At 39.5% G+C, this 12,315-nt stretch overlaps 1 protein-coding gene across 11 annotated transcripts in view; it reads left to right on the top strand.

Moving 5' to 3' along the window:
* The window catches only part of PSD3 (pleckstrin and Sec7 domain containing 3), an 804,858-nt gene that overhangs the window by 569,352 nt on the left and 223,191 nt on the right, over positions 1–12,315 (top strand). The window lies entirely within an intron of this gene.

The raw sequence follows: 12,315 nt of genomic DNA, 5'->3' as shown, positions 1-12,315 counted from the left end.
TCTCTCTGTCTCTCTCTCTGTCTCTCTCTCTCTCTCTCTGTCTCTCTCTCTCTCTCTCTCTCTCTCTCTCTCTCTCTCTCTCTCTCTCTCTCTCTCTCTCAGATCTTCAACTTCTCCCTATCTGCTGGTTCCTTCCCTTTCCCATTCAAACATGCCTAAATCTTCCCCATCATTCAGTTGACCCTACTATCCCCTTAAGATGTCCTCCTATTTATACCTCACTTTCTCAGCCAGACATTGAAAAAAATGGTCTACTTGAGGCAGAGATGGAGGAGAAAATGCAGGAACTTGCTTAAGCTGCCACACCAACCATCTCTAATGCCTGTAAAATATGACTCTAAACAAATTTTAGAGCTACAGAACCCACAAAGTGACAGAGAAACAAATCTCCCACTAAAGGCAGCTTGGCAGGCTGACAGAATGGGTCTATTGCACCGGCTGGAAGCTGAGCACATTCTCATGTGAGCCTCGTGGGCCCAGACCTGGGGTGGCCTGACCAGCGGCACAGATCATCCAGAGCAGATGTCAGGAGTGAATCACTGGCATCTGTGGCATTTTCCAGACTTCTCAACTAATAAATGCCAAAGAGAAAGCAAAAGGTCAGTAGGGAACCCTGTTGATCTAGGGTGAGAGAAAGCTAGGTCCGACCCTTGCCCCCGGGGCAGCAGAGGCAGCTGCCTCTGGAGCTCCTGGCCTGCAGATTGTAGGGGAACCAAGCAACCATTCAAAGGGTAATTGCTCTTGCTTTGGCCTGCTTGGATCTAGGTTGCAGTCTTGGGTGGTGGTCCTGGGGTGAGGAAAGCCAGTGTGCCAGAGCTCTGACACCAATTGTGAAAACCCCAGCAATTTGGGACACAGCTCTCTCCACTCTGGAAGCAGAGTTCTACTGTGGCAAAGAGCTCAAAAGTCAAGTTTTTGGCTGGCAAGATAAGAAAGCAGAGGAAGCACGATCAGACCATAGAATCCTTCTCTGGGGACAGAAAGGATCAAAACATGGAACCAGAAGAAGACAACAAAGTCACAACTCCTGCATCAAAAGCTTCCAAGAAAAAACAGAGCTGAACAGAAAATTCGGCTTTCAAATACAAGAAGCAAGAGAAGCATGAGAAAATAAACAGGAAAAAGAAATCATAAGGAACTTTAATATTAAAGTTGAACTCCCCCTCCAGAAAAGAAAAAAAGAAAGAAAAAAAGAAAAAAGGTCTATTTGGCTGCTTTCACTTCCTCCACTCTAACTCATTCCTTAATCAATTACATTGTTTCCTAAACTCATCACTCAACTAACTGAAATTTTTCCCTCCAAAGTTACTAATTATCTCTCTGTTGTCAGTCAGATATGGTGGAGTTTTCATAGTCTTCAACCTTCTTCATCTCTCTGCTTCACTGGACATGATTGACCACCTGGACACTGTCCTCTGTGTTTTTATTGTACTAGTCTCTCCTTGTACCTATGTAACGGTTGCTTCTCCACCTCCTTTTCTGGAACATCCACATGAAGGGATCCATATTGTGCTCTCTAATTCTGGGTCTTCCTCACTATTCTAGACTCTCTTCTGGTCTCCCTCTGCACTCTCTCAGCAACCTCATACCCTCACGTGAGATTTTGCTCACAGATTTATGTATTAGCTATGTGCCACAGTGGTTGGAGTGCCAGACTTGGAGTCAGGAAAACCCACCTTCATGAGTTCAAATTTGGCCTCAGACACTTAGTAGCTGTGTGACCCTGGGCAAGTCACTTAACTCTATTTGCTTCCGTTTCCTCATCTATAAAATGAGCCGGAGAAGGAAATGGTAAAAAACCGTTCTAGTGTCTTTGCCAAGAAAATCCCAAATGGGGTCACAAAGAGTCAGAAGTGTCTGAAATGACCAAACAACAACAAACAAAATAGTCAGCCTGAATCTTGCCCCTAAACTTCAGTCCCAGATCACCAATGGCCTATTGAGTATATCAAAATGAATATCCTAGAGATATATTAAATGTGTCTAGAACTGAATTCACTGCCCTCCCTCCCACCTGCTCTTCTTCCTACTTTCCTTATTTCTTTTAAAGATATCACAAGCCTTCCATTCGCCAAGGTTCATAACCTTGACATTATCCTGGACTTCTCATTCATCCTCATCACACATTTCTGGTCATTTTCCAAGTTTTGTCATTTCTGTCTCTATAGCATCTGTCACATTCGTCCCCTGCTAGTTCAGGCCCTCATTATTTCTTACTTAGGTTATGTCAACAGCCTTCTGATTGGTCTTACAGCTTAAATCTTCTCCCCACTCTCCACCATCTTATGTCCTGCTACCAAAAATACTTTGCCTTAAATGCCAATCTGATCATCTGAGTTCCTGAAATGCCCTCTCTCCCACCTTCATCTTATAGTCTCTCCCTTCCTTCAAAATCCAGCTTGAGCACGTGCTCATATGAAACCTTTTGTGATGAACCTAGCTCCTAGTGCCTTTTACATTTAATTATTTTTATTCACTTCATATTTATTTTGTATGCACTTATCATTCGATCTGTTGTTTTTTCTATTAGTCACAAGTTCCTTGTAAATAAAGATTATTTTATTTTTTGTTTTTATATCTATAGTACCTAGTGTGGTACTTGGTGCACATAGTAGATGTCTAATAAGATCTTTATGGTTGATTGATTTAAATAGTGCTTAAAAGTTTACAAGCATGTTCTATGCATTATCTCATCTAAACTTTACAAAAACCCAAGATACTGTAGGTAAGATTAAATTGCCATTTTATGGATGAAGAAACTGAAGATCAGACAGTTGAAGTGATATACCCAAGCTCATCCAATGAGTAACTAACTGAAGAAGACTTTGAACCAACATCTTCCCAAGTCTAAGGCTGGCACTCTGTTGTCTACATCATGCTGTCTTATAATTCTCTTGAGACTTCTGCCTTTTTCCACAAACAGAAGGTAAAATAAAGTGTTAGTATTAGCTATAGTAATATGTAATCCTCAGGGTTCACAAGGGTCAATACACATTATTCCATATTTTATGATAAAAATAAGCCCCTTTTAACTATTAAATAAGAATTTATAACATTGAGTCCTGCGCACGTGTAGGTATCCCTGATATGAGTATTATATTCTGATCTTAGTACCTTCCCTGTAATAGGTACTCGATATTTGTTTAATTAAATGAGTGAATCAATAAAGATAATGAATTTGAGGCCAAAGTGAACATTGTCAAAGGGGATTCATTACTAGAGATACTAGAGGCATGATGACCTCTGCCCACTTCAAAAGAAAATTAAGATTTACTGATTCTTCTTACCTGATTGTGAATGCCTTCAACTGGGCTGTTGGACTTGTCACAGTGCTTGGATAATGCAGAGGTCAACTGCTCAGTTCCTTCTGACTAGATGGAGGATAACTAGATCCTACCATCTGCCCTATCACTGTGCTCTAACCTCCTCTTGGCCATTCCATTTGTCCTGCCTCTAATCCCTGCTTTCTCTGGTACTGTAATTTGACTTAATTTATATAATGTAAGGACCTTTGGGCCTTGCTGTGTCCTACTGTTATACCCATAGGACGGCTCTACTTTTATGTACTGTTTCTTCCAATTAGATTGTGTGCTTTTTTGGGGGGGGGGAAGGGCAGTTGGGGTTAAGTGACTTGCCCAAGGTCATACAAGGTAAGTGTATTAAGTGTCTGAGGCTCGATTTGAACGCAGGTCCTGCTGACTCCAGGGCTGGTGCTCTATTCACTGCGTCACCTAGCCGCCCCTCAGATTGTGTACTTCTTAAGAGAAGGGATTATCTTGATTTCTTTTATATATTCATTCATTCACTTATTTATTTTGTATCTCTAGTGCTCAACCTTGTCCCAGTGCCTGGCACATAGTAAACATTTAATAAATGCTTCATTCCTTCATTCATTCGCACCCATTCATTGTCCATGGAACTAAGTAACATTCACCAGTAATTATTCAGTATGTGTTTCAGTGACCTATACAAAGTGCTGGGCAAAGTCAAAATAAAAATAAGTCTTAAACCTTATTCTCAAGGGCCTCACTGCCTATCTAGAGTAGGAGTGATTAGACAAGTACATACGATTTGGGGGATTTTTATTTTAGCATATTTATTAAGGTATAAGGCATTGTAACTTGCCTGAACTTGAGATAATCATTGTATGGTTTTAAAGATTTATGACAAACAGTATTTATTCACAGTTTTACATCATAATTTGCCAGGTATTAGAGCTGAATTAGGAATTCAACATAAGTATTTCACTTTGGGGGAATGATAGGATGGGGGATAAAAAAGAATATTACCTTTTAAATCCTTGGGGAACTGTTCTTCCTGTGAAGTCAGTCATGAGTATAGGGATAATTTCTCCTTTAATTTTCTGTCAAAAGAGAGTAGAGATACAATAAATAGCTTCTTTCCCATGATCAAAGTGGACCTATTCATCAGTGTTCCTCTTGATATCTGACTCTGAGAGTCTACACCTTGTCTGCCTGTACAAAAGTAACTTTTTGGTCCTCTTGTGCCTTCACTCATTTGACTGTGTGGATACCAACCTCTCGCTTGATGAAATCTGCAATCATCCCCAGGGCAATCTTGACTGGCCAGACTAGTGGACTCCTAGTCCATGCACTTCTTGGACAATCAGGAATCCTTTTCTTGCCAACAGCTTCATGTGACCCAGAGGCCTCAGCTATAATAACGTTGTGCTACTTACATGGTCCCATGGCATGAGGCTTCATTGTGTGTCTCTTAAGTTATGACTGCCTGTTATATGACTGTGACTACTGTGACTAATAACACAGGGTGGTCAGCAAGTTAGTAGATGGTATTTCAGTTGTCTTTTCAATGTATTGCTTTAACATAAAATTAATATATTACTGAAGTTTAATATATCTTTTAGGGTTGCTAGAACATACAAAATCAGGCTATGTACACATTATCACAGTGACCAGTTATACTTCTGCTCATCCAATATTTTTTCTCTAAATACAAGTTTATTGCACTAATATCCCTATCTAAAAACTAGCCATCAGTTAATTCAACAGTTTGTGAATGTACCTATTGATATAGGTATAGTTTACTAAGCTTTTAATTATTTATTCTGTCACACACATACACACACATTTATACATGTACGCATTTTCCTTCAGTTTGTTCCCTCTGGTCTGTTTTCATGTTGGGTTATCAGTAGTCTATTGGTAGAATGTTTTTGGTAAATGGTTGAGCAGAAAGGCAGCTCCTGTACCCAACTTTTAAAACGGAAGTATGATGTCATTTCAGAAGCATAGTTGTATTTTTTTTTTCCGTGAGACTAAATTCTTGAACTTTTTGCCTTCTGATGAATCATCCTGGGGCCTGTGTTCCAAATATTCATATTCATTCCACAGAGCTCCAAGTATCATAAACTCTTGGACTTCACATACCTTTTAAGTTCTATCCAAATGTGTGATTAAATTAATAAAACCATTTTTGAAATAGGGAGAAATGCACCATCACTGTTTCTCTCATAATGCATATTGTGTGTTGCAAAAATTATACAATGTCTAGCTCTTGTGTGATACAGCCACAAAAATGATGTCATTATCAGCATTTACCATTAATGAAGGTATACTTCCTCAGGGCATAGTACGGACACTATGATAACTTTTGTCCATATGATACTTTATTGGAGGCTGAAAATAGAGGTTATTGGATTTCAGATCCTGTCTTAAACTCTTAGTAACTATGTGATTCTAAGTTAACCTTCTACTGCATCAGTTTGCTCATTTATAAAATGAGGAGGGTTGGACTTTACAAACTCTAAATCTATGATCTATAGTTCTTTCTCGTGTTGTCATGTCGTTGTAGTGGGGTGGGATAAGTATTGACTTTTTTTTTTTAAGCAATTAGGCTTAAGTAACTTGCTCAAGGTTACGTGGCCAGTTATTTTATGTGGGTGTTAAGTATCTGAGGCCGGAACCAATCCCAGGTCTCCCGACTCTGTGCCGGTGCTCTTGCTCACTGCGCCACCTGGCCGCCTCCTAAGTATTGACTTTTAAGAGTAGAGTGCCTTCTTTTCTGGTAGCCATGAAACTGTGGTCAAGTTTCTTCCATTTTTAGAACCTTACTTTTGCCATTTGTTAAATCAGGTTAAGAGTACTTGTACCCCTTATACTATGATACTTGGGTGAACTTAGTGAAAAGTAAGCTTTTATTATTATTATGATAGTTGAAAGATTTACTGTATTGAGAATATTTTCAGTCACACTTAAACTTGGAATTTTTCAAATTGCAAAAAGATAAGATTGTGTTGGCAAAAAGTGTCATTTATTTCTGATCTCACTCAGTCACTCATTCACTCTCACCTTTAAGGGGACAGTGTGGTTATAGTCTGCCATAATTTAGAAGTATATACTTAGAAAATTGACATCAGATCTCTAGACCTGCTGTATATGAATGAGGAAATTGGATACATGATCTTTAAATTTCATTGTAGTTTTAAGACTTACAGGCTTTTGGGTTTTTAGAGCTAGAAGGAGCTCAAGCCAATATTTATTCCAATGACTTTATTTTGCGAATGAAGAAAATGAAATTGAGGGCCTTGCTTCCAAGGTCATATTCAAACTGTAGTCCTCTGACTCCAAATTCTGCCCTTTCCACTGTACCATATTGCCTCCTTGTTCTATGAACAGAGAATTTTGGTAACAGCATGTGTTGGGAGAGCAGAATATCTTAATCCTGTTGAATTATATATACATACATACATTTTGATTGAGATTTCTGGATGTAGTAAATTTTGAGGTCCTTTTCATAGATTCTTACCATTTTTGAGCTGGAGGGGATCTTAAGGAAGGATCATTTAATTCACTGCATTCATTTATAGATGAGGAAAATAAAGCTCAGAAAGAATCACTAGCTTGTCAGGATTACACAGTGGCAAAGCCATTTACTGAAAGTTTCTGTCCCCATCGTGTGCTCTTACATTGACTGGCCTGGCTTAAGTGGTATTGAGTGGGATGAAATGATGAGGCAGATTGCATATCTTGCTCTGCAGATGACATTGTGGAAATTTTCTGTCACTGTTTTAGGCCAGTATAGATGGTAGTTAAAATTATGTATCCCAGTACAAAATGAGAGGAAACTTTTTACAGGAGAAAGAAAGACTGCTGGATTGGGTTCAGAACCTGGCTGCAGGACTTCCTACCTTTGTCATCTTGGGTGAATTGTTTACTCTGAGTTCATTTCCTCAGTAAAATGAGGGGATTAGACTATAGGCCTTTCCATCTTTTATAGCATTGCACTTATCTAGGAATTTTACATGATTTATTTATAGGAATAGTTTGTGTTTATATGACATATAATTTGTAATTGTCTAGTACGGGACACATGCTGTTTCAGCCACTGAAATAAAGCCCTTCCTAAGTTGTGGGAGTGTTATTATACTCATATTTGCTAAGTCGTGGGAGGGGAGAAATTTTCGCTAATACCTTTACTTGGCAAGAGATTTTTGGGTCTTTAATGTTAGTAATAATTTATTATGTACTAGGACCCAGGCACTGGGGAAAAAAAGGTAAAAAGGGGGGAAAGTTCCTGCTTTTTTTCATGTAAGTAGCTGCTTACATTCCATGAAGAGGAACGTTTTGCATTATACATGTCTGAATACAAAATGTAAACCAAGTAAATACTAAGTAATTTTAGGGTGGGAGAGAAACTAGTACTGGGTAGAACAAATGCCATACTACTAGGAGACCAAAAAGAATGAGGATTTGAAAAAATCCTCTGACCATTGGTAACTTTGGGAGTAATGAGGTTGGAAGTCAGATTATAAGAATTTGAGAACTGAGGGATAGATGAAAATGTTGTCCAAACAGACTATCATATTTCAATTTTCACCTAAAAAACTACTCTTGTACTGGAATGGTACATTCCCATTTTAGGATGTTCAGGCAAAAAACAAGCCTTTTTTCTTCTCCCCTATGAAAGGAAAGAATGAATAACAAAGGTGTTCTCTTTGATCCTTAATATTCCCATGCCCCCATCCATTTCTAAAGACACACTGATTTCCCTTGTCCTCATGAATGGCCAGGCCACAGAGTAAAACATGAACTACCAAACCACATTGTTTTTATGATACCTGATTTGAGGTTCCTTTATGACATCATTCCTCCTGTTTTGCCATATGCAGAGTAGTTTAAATTATACCTTTTAAAAAAATTTTGGTCATACAGTTGAACTTTTTTTTTTTAATGTGAAACTACAGAAGTGATTGAGTTTTGGTGCTTGCTATTTTCTGATCATTAGGAACTTTAAGTGGAATCAGACTGAGAATTGTGAGTCAGAGTCAGGGATTTGAGATCTGAAGATCCTGCTTTGACTCAATAGCCAGACTAAGTTAAATAGAACCAGACAGGTCACTCTCTGATCATAAACATGGGTGATCTGATTGCCTAATGCCTAGATGCTGTTGAGAGAAGTGCTAAATTTACAGATTGAAAAAAAAAATTATTCTTTCTCCAAGTGGCCAGTTAGGCTTTTTTAAAATGAGAAGCTGTATCTAAATTAATTTCATGAATGTTCAAAAATAATACAGGTTTGTGCTTCACAAGATAACCCAGCAGTATTAGAAATATAAATGAAATTTTTACATAAAGTACCTAAAGAACAATTTATACAATAGCAATACTGCAAAAACAGTTTTGTAAGTTTACAAGAAATATAATCAGCATGACCATTCATAATTCTAAAGAACCCAGTGATGAAACATGCCATCCCTTACAGAGAGAAGATGAATGTTGGTTGGAGAATATTACACGTGTACACTTAGACACTCATATAATAACCATTGAAGGAATTTGTTTTGCTTGACTCTGCATATTATAAAGAATGTAAGAAATTTGTTTTTCTTTTTTTTTATTTGGGAAAATCTTTTCAATTTCAATAGATTTCTGTTCATTTAAAAAAGTAGGTAGGGTACAGTGAACTGCTGCATGTGCTTGTAGCAGCAAGCACCCCAAGCGTTAAATTTCCATTACATTCGGCCCCAAGATCTTTCATGCCCATAGCATAAGACAATTTACTTTTAAATTAGCACTGAACATTTCTTAGGTCACATTTTTAAAGTACAGAACTAAAGTTACCAACGTGGCCACTGGGCCTTAAACAAACACAAAGTACATAGCATTATTACCTCAATTGAAAACAAGAGTTCAAATAAAGTTCTGGAGGGAGGGGAGTGTCCTTCCCCTCACACAGCTCCAGCCCCAGCTTCCAAGCACAGAGAGGGGGCTGGGCATCAAAACCAACAAGGTGGGGTCCCTGGGGATCCAAGGCACTTCATCCCACCCACCATAGTCACAAGTCCATCCTCCCCCTGGGTCCCAAACTGTGGGATGCAGCCAGGAAACACATTCAGTGCCCCTGCTTTGCTGCTCAGTTCTTATCTTTTCCTGTGGCTGAATTCTGAACTCCTGGGCTCCTTCTCCCACAGGCGGCAGCCGCTCCTGGCTTCTGCCCAGGTCCCGATGCAGGCAGCTCACCATTCCCGCCCTCAGCTCAGTGAAGTCTGCATGAAGGCCACTCTTCTCTTCTGCTCCATGGCTCCACAGAGTCACAGCTACCACAACTGGGAAACAAACGATTATCCCAGCCCCCATACTTTCCTTTTACTCTGCAGATCCTGTTCGTGACGCCATTTTGTAGCAGCAAGCACCCCAAGCGTCCTCAGGGTTTGCAGCTACCACAGGTTCTTGGATCTGCTTTGTTAAAGGAAAGCAACTCAAAATGGGTTAACAAGCTTACTTTAATCAGTCAGACATATATCGTTTACCTTATTCAGGAGAAAAGGTCAGCACCCTGAATCTCAAAGTACACAGGCATAATTATCAAGACAGAAACATCAAGTAGACAGATTTCCAAACTGTCCAACCATTACATCCATACCCAGTCAACATCTGGGTTTCCACATTCTGGGTTTTTCAAAGCCGGGGGACTCTCAACAACGGCTTCCCAGAATTCAGATCAAATCACAGAACACTTCTCAAAGTGAGTCCCAAAACAAAGCTACATATCAGGACTTATATAGCCTTCTCCTGGCTCAGAGAATGTAACAACCTTTTGGACCCACTGGCCAATCAAAAAGTATCTACTGAAAAACAAGCCTCCCTCCCCAGTCTCCAGGTGCACTTTAGCCTAGGGGCAGGGAAGATCTTTAAATTTGCATTTCCATTACAGTGCTTTTTAATGAAATTGTATTATTAGCTATACTTTCTTACCAAAGCCCTCTGATAAAGCGAGAGTAATCTCTAAATGTCTACAATGTGAATACAGTGCATTTTAATAAAAATTTAAAAATTAATGTACATGTGAAGAGAGGTTAAACCAACTTCTTTCTTTAGATTCTGGGCCTGGAGTCAAGTGGTTTAGGACTAGAAAACTTGGAATTGTGGGCACACTCAAAGCAACCAGTTGTTCCTAAGGGGGAGTCCATGGTAATGGCAAAGTTAAAAAGAGTAAAGCAAGTTCTTCTTCATCTAAACTCCAGTGCAGGATCCAAATCATAGATTCTTTGTGGAGAGTAAGGTCCTGTTTGCAGACAACATTGTGCTGATTGTATAAAGCCCAAGAACATTGTCAGAGTCTCCTAATAGAGATCTGTAATCACCCAGAGGAATTTGGCATGCCCATCTACATAGGAAAGCCAAAGTGGATGAAAAACTATTTATTGTCCAAATTTTAACATATATTTGAAAAGCTGTCTTAGAGAGCTTGTCCTGTAGTACTTATATCTGCAACAGTATAGATAGATAACAAATTGGGCTCAGACTTCAACAGGAGGTAGAGAGTGTGCTGGATTACTTTATCATTCATTTTTTTCTTTTATGGTAAGGAAGGGAATGAAGGAGAGAATAAGCATTTATATAGTTGCCTACCATGTACCATTAACTAAACATTCTTAACAACTATTATTAATAGTTAATCATCAGAACATCCTTGTGAGGTTGGTGGTATTATTATCCCATTTTACAGTTGAGGAAACTGAGGCAAACATTAAATGACTTGCCCAGAGTCTCACACCTTATAAATGTCTGAAGCAGAGTTTGAACTCTGGTTTTCTTGACTCCAGGCCCAGAATTTTATCTACTTCACTGCCAGCTACAGTGGAATAATCTTCTATAAATGAACAAATAAAAAATTATTTATGAACACTTATGGTTAAAACATTGTGCTAAGTGCTGGAGATAGAAATAGAAAAGGAAGACTGCCTCTGCTTTCAAGGCATTCACATTTCCAGTAGACCCAGTGGCCCTTGGTTGCATCAGCAAAGCCAATGGTAATGCATCTTCTCTAATGTCATTTCCTTTAAAAACTGTTGGTTTCTGATATTGATCATACCAATTACTTTGGTGATGAGAACTTTATTTTAGAGTCTTCAGTATCTTTGATTTTTGAAAAGACACTTCTGCCCTTGGCAGAAGTAGTTGATTCCATGGATGATAGCTATTGGGGCAGTCTGGAAGCAGGACTGGTGATCCAGGGGGTTCTGCTATTCCCCTGCTAGGCTCTTGGGCTTATCTGCTTGTTGGTGGTAATTGGTCAGTAGTTGATATTGGTAGTTACAGGGTTGGTAGGCCCCTTCTCCACAGGGGTTGCTCCTCTTGATGATGGCTAAGATTCAAACTGGGAAAAGGACCAGCAGTCTGGTGGGCCCAACTATGGCTAATGCTCTTGACCCAGGATCTTGAGGCTATGTCCACCAAGGTTCATGAGGAGGTGGTGGTGAAGGTGATTATACCCTTCTTCCTCTCTCCCTTTCCTCCATCTCCCTGAAATGCCACCTTTTGCATTTCTGTTAAGATGTCTTGCTTTTTCAGTTAGACTGCTTACTTAGTCGCTGTGTTTATCCTTCATTTTTGAAGAGGACCATGGCATCAGGGAAATGATGACATAACTTGTAGTTGACTTTGATTTGAGTGAGGGAAGGCAGTGCAAGGTCACTTCCTCCCCCAGAACCATCTGGGTCCAGTGGCCAGATATTCATCAGGATGACTGGAGATGACCCAGGATGCCGTGGGAGCCCCTGGCCCTTTTAGGCTAAGTCCTTTTCTCCTGCTCACTTGGAGTGAGGTGACACCTATTCAGTGAATAGGCTTCTTTAAGAAGTGAGTCAAGGGATGGCAGATTTAATTAGAAAAAAGAAACAAAAATCAAGCTAGGAGGGGAAGACCATCAGGACTGCTGTTCCAAAGAGAAACAGTTACCACTGGTATTTAAGATAGGAGGGCCCCAAATATAGCCATTAAGTCTGTCCTTCCTTCCTTCCTTCCTTCCTTCCTTCCTTCCTTCCTTCCTTCC

This window comes from Petaurus breviceps, unplaced genomic scaffold (genome assembly GCF_028583685.1).
Source record: "Petaurus breviceps papuanus isolate PSGF00001 unplaced genomic scaffold, PetGlider_PUasm1.0 90919, whole genome shotgun sequence".
NCBI classification, from domain to species: domain Eukaryota; kingdom Metazoa; phylum Chordata; class Mammalia; order Diprotodontia; family Petauridae; genus Petaurus; species Petaurus breviceps.
This window is presented reverse-complemented; position numbering and strand designations above follow the sequence as displayed.